Source organism: Condylura cristata, unplaced genomic scaffold (assembly GCF_000260355.1).
Source record: "Condylura cristata isolate star-nosed mole 26May11 unplaced genomic scaffold, ConCri1.0 scaffold00030, whole genome shotgun sequence".
NCBI classification, from domain to species: domain Eukaryota; kingdom Metazoa; phylum Chordata; class Mammalia; order Eulipotyphla; family Talpidae; genus Condylura; species Condylura cristata.
The window spans coordinates 4,254,594-4,269,491 of record NW_004567131.1 but is presented as its reverse complement, the minus strand read 5'-3'; the positions used below and the strand labels follow the sequence as shown (position 1 = coordinate 4,269,491).

The window sequence follows — 14,898 nt, the reverse complement described above, 5'->3', positions numbered from 1 at the left end:
GAAACACATGTCTTTTGCAGCAACATGGATGGAGCTGGAAAAGATCATGCTTAGTGAAATAAGCCAGAAAGAAAAGGAAAAATACCAGATAGTTTGTCTCATAGCAGGAATATAACGGAACAGGCGAGTAAATAATGATAATGATAATGATGAACACTATATACCAGAAACATTTATTGGGGGTGGAGTGGGAAATGGGATCAAAAACAGTAGGGAGAGGGAAATGCACTGGACTATGGTAATGGCACATGGGTGATTTGGTGATGGGAAACCCAAGGGGATTGCAACTGAGATGGAAAAATGGACAAAAATATGTAAAAATAAAAGATATGGCCATGTACCTAAAAAGATATATTAATCATATGACTGAAGTTATTGGGATCTGGATCTAGATAATAATATATACTATTTTAAAATTATATTTAATACCTCTGGAAATTGGAACAGTGATGGGATATTTGATAAACTTAAACAATTAACTTTCTAATTTTAAAATGAAAATTATAAAGGGTTTTTAAAAAGTGAAAGCTCTTGGGCCCTCCCTGGTGGTGCAGCAGGTTAAAGCACAGCACTAAGAAGCTAAAGCCACTTCAGCATGAGTTTGATACAGCCCCAGATGTGACCCACATGGTGCATCAGACCTCTGGACCCACCCCTGCTCCCCTTAGCAGTGTACTTCGTCGATCTGCCTGTTCTGCTCCCCACTGTCTCTGGTGAAGCTTCTCACCATCCCTCAGCCTCTGGCCTGTACCCCAATTCTGTATGTACAAATAAATAAATCTTTTTTAAAAAATCGACATTAATATTTTCATAAAGGGAAAGTACATAAAAAATTACAGAAAGCTCAAATAGGTACAAAAAAAAAAGCAGACTTTTGGAGCAAAAATGATCCATGATCTCAAAGACAGCAAGTGGAACTCATCCAATCAGAACAGCACAGAGAAATAAGAACAGAAAAAAGTGAAGTTAATTGAAGGTAGTTACGGAACAACATAAAACAAACTAAAACTCATGTTACAGAGCTCCCAAAAGAAGAAAAGGGACCATGAATTCTCCTTTGAAGTAACATTTCCCTAACCAAGGGAAGGAAACGAACATTCAGATCCAATAAGCTCTGAGAGTTCTAAATAAGAGAAATTGAAAGAGACCCATACCAAGAAATATTATTATTATAATATCAAAACATACAGAAGAGACAGAATTACACTAACAGCAACAGAGAAACTTTTTACAAAAAAGGGAAGCCGCACAAGATTTATCAGAAGAAACTTTGCAGTCCAGAATAAAGTAAGACAACATATTTAAAACACTGAAAGAAAAAAATGTCCAACTAAGTATATTCTATGCGGCAAAATTACATTCAGAATTGAGAAGATAGAGAAGTCCAGATGAGAAAAAGAATTCCATCACTGTGAAAATGAATTATAAGAAATGTTACAATTTCCTCAAGGTGAAAGGAAGGGGTGTTAAAATAGTAATAAGAAAATATATGAAAGAATAATATTCACTGTAAAGGTAAATATATAGTAAGGGCAGTGCATTAATACTTATAAAGGTTGAAGGACAAAAACAGTAAGACTAGCGATGATTATAATAATTAAAGAACACTACTTAGATATAAAATTTAACATCAAAAACAACACACAAAGTAAGGGTAAAAAATGTAAGTGGCTTACCACTTAACATCGATTCTCTTTTTAGTAAGGGGAAAAAATTAAATAAACTAGAATGTTGACTTTTTTATTTCAGTATTGATCATAAACAGCCTTTAGTGGGTTTAAAGCACAAAATAAGGAAAATATGTAAAACCTAGTAAGAAGCATTAATAACTACCACATTTTCTATTAACTTAGTAAACCCAAGCTTCCTCTGAGGCACAACAACTGAAAAAGGCACCACCATTTCATATGAAAAGCTCCAGGAATGTACCTTAACACTCTGACCTTATTGTATGAAATATCTTTGCTATATGGATTCTCAGCATTCAATAATTTTTTATAGCAGTAAGATTTGACCTATAGAAATCTACTTCACAAATGTCATGATATATTATGACTTTGCTATTTATAAGATTTTAGTAGATTTTTTAAAAACATAAGCAAAGTTGGGGAAAATGTAAAAAGAAATAATCTCTCATCACTCCCAGTACAGGCAAAAAAAAAAAAAAAAACTAAAGTGTAAAATAAAGAGAAGTGGCACTATGGTATAAGGAATGTATCTGGATTGCAATAAGTAAGAATGAGAAGGCATCTAACTTTTACCAGAATTAAAGACCCTCTTCTTCACAAGGAGCTTGAAATTCTCCTACACGTGTATATAGTCTGTTCTCTTTTTTCAGATTTTCATATCACAGCTTAAAGTTCAGTGTCTTTTTCACTTGCTTTGTATTTTCTTTTATAATAATCTGGGAAAAGAATAAGATGCCAACTAACCTTTTAAAAACTATACATATTTGGGGTGATATATAGGATATAAAGAATTTTAATTTGGCTGAGCCCCTCGTCAGTAGGGCAAGCCCCCTTTGGAACGTATGCTAGACAAAGTTATGACCAATCTGTCTTTACACAAATAACCAAAACATTGAGGCAAATTTGTTTCCTAGGCAAGGTCCTCTCTCCAAATATTAAAAAGGTTCGCACAAATCATCCTCTGAACTAACCAATGACTTGCAATATTCTTTTGAAAGTAAAATTAAATCACATAAACTTTAAAATCTTGCATTTAAATCTTGGAATGTTCAGATGCAAAGATTCATGGTAATTTGGTTTTAGCTTAAGTTTTTTTCTTTGATGCTGTTATGCTTTTATGGAAGGGGAAAATCACACTTTAACTAGTTGCTACCAGTTTTTTATGTAATAGAATAAAATTCAGATTTCTTGCCACACCTTCCAATTCTTACCAATTTTTTCACTATGGCTCAACCAGTTCTCTGTTCCAGACAAATTAATCCACTTGCAACTTTCTATATAACATATTACCTCCCACTTATGTCCACACACTGCTATATAAAATAGACATGGGAAAACTGAAAATGGTGATAGTTACTGCAACTATTTATCAATCTTACTGACTATTCATTTAAAATCCCAAAGAGAGCTTCCACTATAATTAATATAACTTCTTACAATCCTATTCTATCCCTTAAGATAAAGATATTTAAAAAAAGCAAGTCATAAAATTATGCAACTTAATGCACTTGCAGATAGAAGGGACTTTTTAAAAGCAGGACACACTCTGCTCATTTCAGTGATCCTAAAAGCACCTACTTACAGAACTATGGCTAGTCCTGTCCAAACAGTTTGGCCCACCCTACTGACCAGAAGGTGCCATGCTAGACCAAAAGGCATTAGGTCTGGCCTAATGATTATTTTGAAATTTTCTGGAGGGAAAAGGAGCAGATCTCATGTACACCGATGAAATATAACCCATCTACAAATGCTCTGGTATAGTCCAACCCAGAACATGTTATGATCCTATTCTTTGCCCCACATTCACGCACCTACCCTTTAAATATTTCCCCTAGTTTCCTTCTCAGAGCCAGGCTAAGTTCTCTTTTCTGGCAGTGGTTTTCTTGTGTTTAAGCCTATAAAAAAGCCTTACCTAGGTCAACTACACCTCATACTTCCTAAAATCCCTTCTCCAGATGGCAAAGGATCCACTCTTTCCAGTGAGAGTCTACATCAAAATGGTAACTACTGCTCTCCCTGTTTTAAAGACTGAGTCTAACAATGAGAAAACTAGAATAAGACACACATAATTATTAACAGCAAACCTAGAATCAGATCCCTCTGCCTTCAACACAAAGCTCATATACACTGCTATCTAGCACATACTCATTATTTACCATTCCAGAATCTAAAGCCGGCTCAAAGGAAATGAACAGCTGATAGACAGTCCTTTAGAAAAAGACAAGTTAACGCCCAAAATGTTAAACATATTTGAATGCCCAAGGGAGGTACAACAGATGTCAAAACATAAGTTATATGCACTGCCGTCAAAAAATGAAATGATAAATCAATTAAAAAATATGTAGAAATGAAACATAATACTGAACCAAAGTACCAATTTTTTTTAATACCTTGAGAAAAATGAAAATACAACATCTGAAAATGTATCAGACATAGCAAAAGCAGTTCTAAGGGGGAAGCTCACAGCAATAAATGCCTGCATCAAGAAACAACAAAAATCTCAAATAACCTAACTTCATATTGAATTAAAAAGAACAAACTAAGTCCAAAGTTAATAGAAGGCAGGAAATAACAAATACCAGAGCTAAAATAAAATAAAAACTAAAAGTAAGATAAATAATAAAACTGAAAGTTGGTGTTTTTCTTTTTATTAAATAAGATTTAACTGTCTTATCAGTAGCTCATAATCACTAGCTTTCCTACTTCTCTGTAGGAGAATTTCCCATTCTTACTACCATGACTTCTTTGTTGCAACCCATAAACGTATCTTTGAAGTGATTGTTTCTTTTCTCCAAAGGTTACCCATTTATACAATAACAGCTACAGATGCCTCCTGAAGACTGGGTGTCATGGGAAGAATATAAAAGCTGGGTTTTTGGAAAAAAAAAAGTTAACAACTTTAAGTTTGACTCACAAAGATAAAAGAAAGTATTAGGTAAAGAAAATCAGAAATGAAGGGAGAAACATCACAACTGATACCACAGAAACATAAAGAACCTTGAGGTTACTATAAAAAATATTGGAATCATAAATTGGAAAAACTAGAAAAATAGACTAATTCCTAAAAAACAGACAATTGATCAGACTGAATCAGGAATATGAAAATCTTAAAAACCAATTATTAGCCATTAGTTTCAGTCACAGCAGCAGTATAAAGGACCGGGGGGGGAAAAATAATAATAAACAACTACAACCAGAGAAATTTTACCAGAGTGGAGTGGGGAACAGGATCAAAAATGGGAGTGGGGGGAAGGAGAAGGGCACTGGACTATGGTGATGGCACATGGGTGATTTGGTGATAGGGAGCCCATGGAGATTACAAATGAGATGGAAAAAGGCACAGAATGATGTAAAAATAAACTATTATTTTATTTTTTAAAAAATCAACTTTGAAAAAAAATTAACCAATTACTAGCCATCAAAACCTTCCAACAAACTAAAGTTCAGGACCAGACAGGTTCACTAGTGAATTCTATCAAGCATTTCCAAAGAATTAATACCAATCAATATACCTCAAACTGTTTCAAATAACAGGAATACTTCCAGACTCATTTTTACAAGGCCAATTATCACCTTGGTACTAAAAATCAGACCCAAAAAACCCCACAACAGAACAAAATTAGAGGCAAATATCACTGATGAACATAAATGTAAAAATCCTCAACAAAAGAGTAGCGAATCAAATGTAACATTTCTAAAATCAGTCAACATGGTACACAGTATTAACAAAATGAAAGATGAAAAATCATATAATCACCTCAATGCAAAAAAAAAAAGCACTGGACAAAATTCTATATCCATTTATTATTTCAAAAAATTCAACTACAACAAGAATGAATATTTGTGTATAGCAAGAACTCACTCAATTAAGGTGATACATAAAAATTTTACTGCCAGTATGGTGAAAAGCAAAACAGTCCTCCTCTAGGACCAGGAACAAAACAGTGATACCCACTTTTGTCACTTTAATTTAAAAAAAAATTGAAATCTTAGCAGGTACAATCAGGCAAGAAAAAAAGTAAATAAAGGCATTTCATTGTGTAAAGGAGAAATAAAATTCATTATTTTATTTGCAGAAAACATATAGAAAATTCTAATATCTCCATCAAAACATTTAAAATACATGAATATAACCAATACACAAAAATCTGTTGCATTTCTATACACTAATATTAGCAAAGTATGAGTAAGAAAATTACCATTTAGGTGAATCAAAAAGAAAATACCTGAGAATAAATTTAACCAAGGAAATGAAAGGACTATATCTTGAAAACTACAAAACACTGATGTAAAAGATTGAAGATACAAATAGGCAGACAGTCCATGCTCACCCAGTAGAAGAATTAATATTGTTAAATTGTGTGTACTGCTCAAAATAGTCTATAGATTCAATGCAATCCCTTAGTAAAATTCTATTTCAAACTATAGTGCAAAGCTATAGCAAGTCAAGAACATCATAATGGCATTAAAAAAAAAAAAAAGAACTCAAAAGTAAGTCCAGAAACAAACCCAAATATACACTGTCAATGAGTGTGTGACAAAGTCGTCAATATTATAAATAGGGGAAAGGACACTGTCTTCAATGAGTGGTGCTGGGAAAACTGGAGAGCCACATGCTAAAAACTGATGATCACTATTTTATACCATACACAAAAACAAATTCAAACTGTATTAAAGGCTTGAGCATAAAACCTGAAGCCATAAAACTTCTAGAAGAAAATATAGATAAAAATTACTTGACATAGGTCTTGGTAACTTTTCATATTTCATACCAAAACAAAAGCAAAACACACACACAAATGTTCACTAGTGAACTACATCAAACTAAAATGTTTCTGCATGGCACAGGAAACATCAACAAAATGAAAAGACAACCTACTAAGTAAGTGAAAATATTTATAAATCACGTATATGAAAAGGTGTTAACATGCAAAACATATAAAGAACTCATACAACTCAATAACAAAAATCAGATTATTTAAAAAACATAAAAGATTTGAAAATACAATTTCCCAAAGAACACATACAATGGGTAACTGTCTTGAAAAGGTATTCAAGTATCACTGATCTTCAGGGAAATGTAAATTAACAATGAAATATTACCTCATACTTGTTAGAATGGTTATAATCAAAAAGACAAGCAATAAGTGATGGGAGGATGCAGAGCACTGTCAGTGGGAACGTAAGCTTGTATAGCACTATGGAAAACAGTATGGAGGTGCCTCAAAAACTGGAAATAGAAGTACCATATAATCCAGCAAATCCACTTCATGGTATTTGTCTGAAAAAAATGAAAACACTAACTCAAAAATATATAGATGCATCCCCCTACTCACTGCAGTAATATTTCCAATATCCAATATATATAAACAAACTAAACATCAACAGATAGTTGAATGGAAAGGAAAATGTGATATGTATACAGAATATTTAGTCACAAAAAAAGGACATCCTGCCATTTGCATGTAAAGGACTTAGACATGGTCCTTGAGGGCACTATGCTACATGAAGTCACTCAGATAAAGAAAAGTACCCTACAGTCTCACTTATATACAGAAACAGAGTAACTGAAACTCAGAATAAGAAAAAAATGATGACTGCCAAAAGGTGAGGCTAGGCAAAATGGGTGAAAACAATCAAAAGATATAAATTTCCAGTTATAAAATAAGTGACTCTTGGGGATGTAATATGCATGGTTACTATAGCTAATTATATTCTATTGTAGATTTGAAAATTACTAAGAGACTATAAGAAACTGCCACCACAAGAAAAAAAAATCCTAATACGAATGGTAAGGGATGTTAACTATACCAATTATGATAATCATTTCCTACCAAAACTATGTTATATACCTGAAACCAATATGACAGTGTTAATTTTATCTCAATAAAAAAGGAATTATTTAGACTTGTAAATTAAGAAACTGATACCCTAAATTTCCTGTCAAAAATAGTATGGCTAGTTGCTGTTTTTTTTCCCCTCCACTTATACAACTTAAAAATAAGTTTAAAAGACAATATCTATAAATATATTTAAAGTTGGCTGAACAATGCTAAGATGAGGCAGCCTATAGTCTTTTCTGTTATTTTACTGTTCAATCTATGTTTTCAATTTAATGAGAGCTAAAATAGTACTCTTGACTCTTTATGCTTTACTCTTTCTTATACTTAATTTCCATATTGCCTATTAAAGACTTTCTTCATTCCACTTTCTCAGAAGCAGTTCATTTTAGTGTCTGTTTCAGGTAGAAAAATGCAATCCCATTCATCACATAATTGACTTCATCCTTGATTATCTTTTCTATAATCGCTCTTTTGTTAGTGATTTAGAAATTAATTTCTAAGAAGATTTAATTTTAAGAAATCTGTAAGTGCCAACATAAAGCCATCTACTGAAAATACATGCAAAATATATTGTCCTTATTTACATTATATACAAACATGAATTGAAAATGGACCAAAGACCTATCTATACCTACAGCTAAAACTCTTAGAAGAAAACACAAGGAAATGTTTTGCCACACTGGATTAGCAATGACCTCTTGCATATGACACCAAAAACACAGGCAATAAAAGATAACAGATAAATCAGTCTTCATAAAATTTCATGCAGCTAAGTATAAAACATAGTGCAAAAACAAATCACTGAATGGAAAAAATATTTGCGACTCATATGTAATAAGAGATTACTATTTGCAGTAAAAAAAAAAGTGTTATATACATCAAGAATAAAAAAACAATTTAAAGTAGTAAGATCTGAATAGCTGTTTCTCCAAAAATAGACAAAAGACTGGACCTTCCCTGGTGGCTCAACGGGTTGGGACATAGAACTACAAGCTGGCCACAGCCACTTCAGTGTGAGTTGGATCCCCAACCCCAGAGGTGATCCACATGGCACAGCAGACCTCTCCTGTCTAGCCCACTGCTCCCCTCAGCAGTGTAATTTGTAGATCCGCCTGTTCTGCTTCCCACTCTGTCTCTGTGAAGCCTCTCACCACCCCTGCACCTCTGACTTGTACCCCAGTTCTGTATGAATAAATAAATCTTTTTTTTAAAAAAAAAGGCAGACAAAACACATGAAAAGAAACTGAAACATCACAAGTCATTAAGGGAATGTAAATCTAAACCACAAGAAGCCACTTCACACCAAATAAGATGGCAATTTGCAAAACAAGAAATAAAAAAATAGAAAGTAACAAATATTGATGTGAAGAAACTGGAAATCTTGTGTATGAGAATGTAAAATGTTGCAGTCACTATGAAAAACAGTTTACCAGGTCCTCAAAAAGGTAAACATAAAATTACCGTAAGTCCAGCAAATACACTCTTTGCTATATACCCAAAGGAACTGCAAGCAAGGACTGGAAAATGTTTGTTCAATGTTCAATGCAGCATTAGTCCCAATAGTCAAAAGACAGAAACAATTCAAGTGCCCATCAGAAGAATAAATAAGTAAAATGTGATACATACACAAACATAATAAAATTTTAATATATGCTGTATGCATGAACCTTGAAGACATTAAGTCAAATAATTAAAACATAAAACGACAAACACTATACAATCCTACTTAAATGACATACCCCTAACAGGCAATTCATAATGCAGATTAGAGTTCTGCTGGCAGGAGGGGAAATGGGGAGTTATTTCTTTCTTTTTTTTGAATGTATACAGAACTGGAGTACAGGCCAGAGGTGCAAGGGCGGTGAGAGGCTTCACCAGAGACAGAGTGGGGAGCAGAACAGGCTGACTGATGAAGTACACTGCTGAGGGGAGCAGCGGGCCAGGAGAGGTCTGCCGCGCCATGTGGATCACTTCCGGGAAGGGGATGGAACTCATGCTGAAGTGGCTTTAGCTTCTTAGTGCTGTGCTTTGAAGCATCTGCGCCACCAGGAAAGAATACCCGGGAGTTGTTTCTTAATGACTATAGTTTCTATGTGGGGGTAATGAAAAAAAGTTTGGAAAAAGATAATGGTGATGATTATACTGCTGTGTGTGCATTTAACATAAGGAAATGTACAGTTAAAATGGTTACAGAGAAAATTTTCATGTTATGCATACATTTCACAATACACACACAAAGTCTTTATTCTAAGTTTAAAATCCTGCTCACATGGACCACAAATTTCTGTTAAATCTCAGTGCACAGTGCTATCTAAAACAATTTAAATTTATACTGACTAGTCAAAACAATACTTAAAATTATATAAAGACAATATGTCATAATTTTTAGGTCAAACTATCACCAAATAAAATACTTTGAGAAATAGTTTAAAATTGGTCTTAAGGCTCAAGACTACTTTGGTATCTTTTTCTGGTCACATTATTCATTAGGGTAAATCCAAACTATCTACATGATTATAATAATTATAATTGATCATTATGCTGTTAACATATCCTGAGCTTTCTATACCACTGCAATCTTTCTGTAAAACTAACATTATTTCAAATTTTTAAATGTCCTGTACTTTCTCTCCTTCAACTAAATTACGACAAAGTTGACAAATTCAAGAAATACTAACACAGTAAAATCCAACATTTACCTTGTTGTTTGATAAACAATCTACATTAGAATAAGACTTAAGTCACTGAGTTAAAAGATATCTATTAAGAATTTACTCTATTACAGATCTCTGGCAGATGCTAGATACTACCTTCAAGATTACAGTTGGTAAGGGAAACAAAAGTGCTGATCTGTCCACCTGATTGATGAAAAATTCAGGCTATAATCTGATGATTAAATAACAACAGGAACATCATTTATAATGTTTTATAAGGTTAAAGTATGAATGGAAATATCTGGGACAAGTAAAATCTACAAATAGAATATTAGCACCTATATATCTTAACATACTCTCTATACTTATTTCATGTGGGAGCTTTAAATATAGTAATTATTATCTAATACTTCAAAAAGTACTCAAATATTTTCTATCAAAGATTTTATTTCTCTACTCAAGAAAATAGCTGTTTGATTTAATATCAGGCATGAGTAAGAGAGACGTATGATAATAAAAATATCCACAAAAATCAAAATGAGTTAAACAATTCTTAAGAATAATCTCAGAAAAAGATAGTAGATGAATTTAAATACAATTAAGGTATGATTTAAAGGCAACTAATAAAAAAATAAAAATATATATATAGTACTATACATTTTGTAAAGAACTCAGTATGAGATTGGACTCATTCTCAAAAATAAATTCTCAAAAATAATAAAGCTTAAAAAGAAAAAAGTTCCATCTTCCCTCCTCCAAGTGACTCAATCAATATGGTTCAGATGTTAACATCCTGATCTTATTAACACTACTCATCTCAAAACTTGGGAAATAAAGGAACCACACTATTCTCCAATAGGCCTTTTCAAATACAAAGAAATGGCATAGGATGAATCTATATATTCTTAAAGACAGTAACAAGGATTATGTATATTTACAATATAATACAAACATTATTAAAATTCAAACCCAAGTAAAAAGTCAGATCACTCTGAAGAGATGCTCTGATTACTGAGATTCATCCCTGTCTCAAGTATCAACACCTTGTTATAAATCTCATAACACTGAAATTTCTACTTGTTTTTCTAAGATTTAGCATTAGTCGATCAGAAATCTTCACAATACTAAGACTCAAGGGCTGATTCTGTTATCAATTTATTTGAATTTAGCTGATAGTACATATAAGAAAACATTGTTTCCAATCATAATAAAACATCTGTCCAGCATATAATGAGAACAAGGTGGAACACAAGAGGCACAGTGCATCACACAAAAAGGAATGGTTCTTTAAACAACTGCACATCTGTATGCACAAAACTCAGAGGGCAGGAACCAAGTCAGAAAATGTTTTCTCCTGTCTACATTTTCATTAGGTAGTCTTACTCTGTTTCAAAGCTTTTAAATACCATTTAACACTAAAAAGTACAAGGTGTCAAAGTAAGTGAAGTACACTAAAACTTTAGAGAAGTGGAGTGAAAAAGATATACATATTTCCTTATATGTATACAAACTATATATTTGGAAGGATAAGTAAGAAATCCTCTAACATTTTTGGCTCCAACCAAAACAGGATGACTGGATAATGGGAGACAAGAAATAGTACAGCTATTTATTCATTAATTTTGAATCATAGGCAGTTTTTATTCAAAACACAAATATAATAAACCAACAGATAAATGCTAATGATGACTCCTCTCAATCTTTCTCTCCCCTCACTAGATTTTAAGTCCCCTGAAGGTACAGATCTTTGTCTATTTTTCACTATTATAGCTCCAGTGTCTGGTGCTTTCAAGCACCACTGCTGGTACTTGAAAAATATTTACTGAGTGAATGACACATTAACCTCTCCACCAAATTCCAGAACGTATATGCAACTGCCTACTTCTCACCACCATGTGGGCATTTGGTCTATTTAGCATGTCCAATCCAACTCCAGCCCCATATTAACAACTTGCTTCCCTCGCCTCTTTTCTACCCGATATATGGCATTACCATCACGCAGTTGAAACCCTAACTCCAGCAGTCAACCCTGGACCGATCAACTGCACTCACAACCAAAACATAACAAATTCAAAAATATCTTCAACTCCAAAATACATCTCAAAATCTTTTTTCTATCTCTAACACTAGTCACTACTAAAATATGCTATCACCTTGTCTCCCTGCTTCTTTTCTACTCCTAGCCCACTGTCTCCAGAGCCTCAATATAAATCAGGCCCAGTTTTACAAAATCGTGATTATTATTCAGTATACTTTAATAATAAAATAAAACTCCTTTGGAAAAGGAGACCTCACAAAACCAAGCCCCTACATCATGACCTAATCTCTGACCTCTCTAGAGGATCTACCTTCAGTGAGCATTCAATTTGCTGAACCCAAAGCATTTCCACTTACTGGTCCTTGAAACAGGAACTCTCTCCCACACACACTTCAGGGTAAATCCATTTGCTGTATACCCTCAGAAAGCCACACACCCTCAGACTTCCAAAGGTTAAATCCTTCTCAATTTTCAGATATCAAGTCAAAGGTCACCTCAGACAGGTCTTCCCTGAGCTCAACATCTTAAGTAACCCAGTCCCTACCACACTCCCTATTTTATTTTCTTCACAGGGCTTGTGATCCTCTGAGGTTATTTTTGTATATAAAATATTTATGGTCTGTCTCTCCCTTCCCCACCAGAATTAAAACTCCAGGAGGATAGAAATTTCATGTCTTGCTTATTGTTGTATCCCCAATGTCTATAGTAATACTTAGCGCATAAACCAAGTGCTTAATAAATACTTTGCTGATAGAGAATGCAAAACTGACTTTAAAAATGGTCCACAACATATAATTTGTAACAGACTAAAGATAAAAGATAAACTATTTTCACATTTCTTAAACACTGAGAATCACCTTAGAAGGTAGAGAATGAAGTAAGATGCTTGTTAACATTCAAGTACATCGAAAAGATTATTTTTCACATATTAAGTATGTTAGTATGTCTCCCCAACTTATAAAGAGCATGGGAGGAGGGGAATAAGAAGTAACTAAACCATTGTACTTCAGTTGTGCCTCTTTTGAAAGGGTCTTCCAAACACTGAATTTAGGCGAAAGAGGCAAAGTATAAGCTATTTGTTCATTTGTCTGCTTGGAAAGGAATGTGCAATTCTAAAGGATAGAGAAGCATGTTTTCCGGTTTTTTTATTGTCAATTACATAGTTAGCAATCCATGAGAACAACATCATCATTTCTCATTTTTACGATGAATGTCGGTTGGGACGAATCTACTTCAAAGATTTTCATATTGAAAAATCAAACAGCCCATTATGAACATTAGGAGTTTATCTCTCATCTTCAAAATTTAAACTTCCTAGGTACTGCACTTCAACTGGTGATAGTAATTCATGCAGTAAAGGTGAGGATTTAACAATAGTAACAGTCTGCAATTCACAGATGTTTTGTTTACATGTACCTATTTGTGGGGTGGTAGAGTATGATCCAGACACCCCAGTGTGCAAGAACGTGCACTGAGGAGAGTCTAAGGATCTTATTTCACCAGACCCTAAGTGTTGAGACAGGTCTAGCATGCACGTAGCATACTCCTCCCCATAGCTATCAATCTTCACTGTCTGCGGAAACAAAAGTGAAAATACTTGTGGTAAGGATGTAAGCGATTGATGTCCCCATCACCACCCTCCACACAGAGTCGTGTATCCTTTGGCTATGTAAATAAGCAAATGAGTGAGTATTCGCAGCCTCACCTTGCCTCCTCAGAAGGAAAATGGGGCCGGCCGGAGGAGGGTCGGCCAAGGCCGGGTTAGGGAGGCCAGGGATTCAGTACAGCGGTGGCCGGGCTTAGGGGTCAGCGCTCCGGGGAGCCGGGATCACCTTCAGGACACCATCTTCCCCGGCCTCCCCCTTCCACCCGTCCCCCTTCCCCCTCCTCGCCCCCAACTCCCTTCCTCCGCCCCATCCCCGCCACCCATTAGCCGGGAAGGGAAGTTTCCCGGCGCCTGCAGCCTGGCTTCCCGACCCTCGGCGGGGTTACCTTCTGCAGAAGCGGGACCAGGAGAAGGGGACAAAGGGAGGGGGAGGCAGCCCGAAGGAGTGAAAGGCGAAGCCCCTGGCGAGAAAGGTGGGCGGCGGCGACCGCGGCGGCTGTCAGCTCGCGTTTCCCTGCTCACAGCGCTGCCATTACTGCGTGCGGAGGCCGCCTCCCCGGCCGGCCGCCGCCACCAGCCCCGGAGACACGGGGGGTGGGGAGGGGACCCGGGAGCCCGCGCGCCGGACGCTCACCTGCCACTGCGCGGAAACACTGCGAAGCTCAGGGCAGCCGCCGCTCCCAGACGGGACGGGGGCGGTGGGGACGTGGGGAAGGGGAGAATGATGGGCTGGCTGCCGGATCCGTAAAACAAGCGTCCTCCTGAGAGCCAGGCTTTTCCTAACACACACCCTCCGGTCTCCCTCTTCCGCTGCCTCCAAATCCCCCCTCTGGCAGCAATGGTAGAGTCCGCGTTACGGCAAGCGCAGAGAGCCTGGTTTGGCGCAATTGCGAAAGGCCGCGGAAATCAATATTGGAACTGACGCCTTGTGGTGCTCACTGTTAAAGGGACAGTGACGGTTCGCTAAGCTCAAGAGACGCAGTACCTGCCAAGTTCAGTGACTATTAATAATAGCTCAAAACGGTGTTTTCAGCGAAAGTTTTGTCCTTTGAGTTTCGGACCTGTGTGA

At 35.7% G+C, this 14,898-nt stretch overlaps 1 protein-coding gene across 3 annotated transcripts in view; it reads right to left on the bottom strand.

The window, feature by feature from the left end:
• Positions 1-14,656, bottom strand: part of CUL2 (cullin 2) — a 94,995-nt gene extending 80,339 nt beyond the window's left edge. The window contains exon 1 of one of the 3 annotated variants that reach the window (XM_004691160.2): positions 14,464-14,656. The gene's annotated coding sequence lies outside the window, so the exon portion shown is untranslated. Of the gene's footprint in view, positions 1-6,791; positions 6,920-14,215; positions 14,417-14,463 lie in introns of those variants that run through there. The other 2 variants (XM_004691161.2, XM_012731392.1) reach the window with 2 other exon arrangements.
• Between the last annotated feature and the right edge of the window lie 242 nt (positions 14,657-14,898).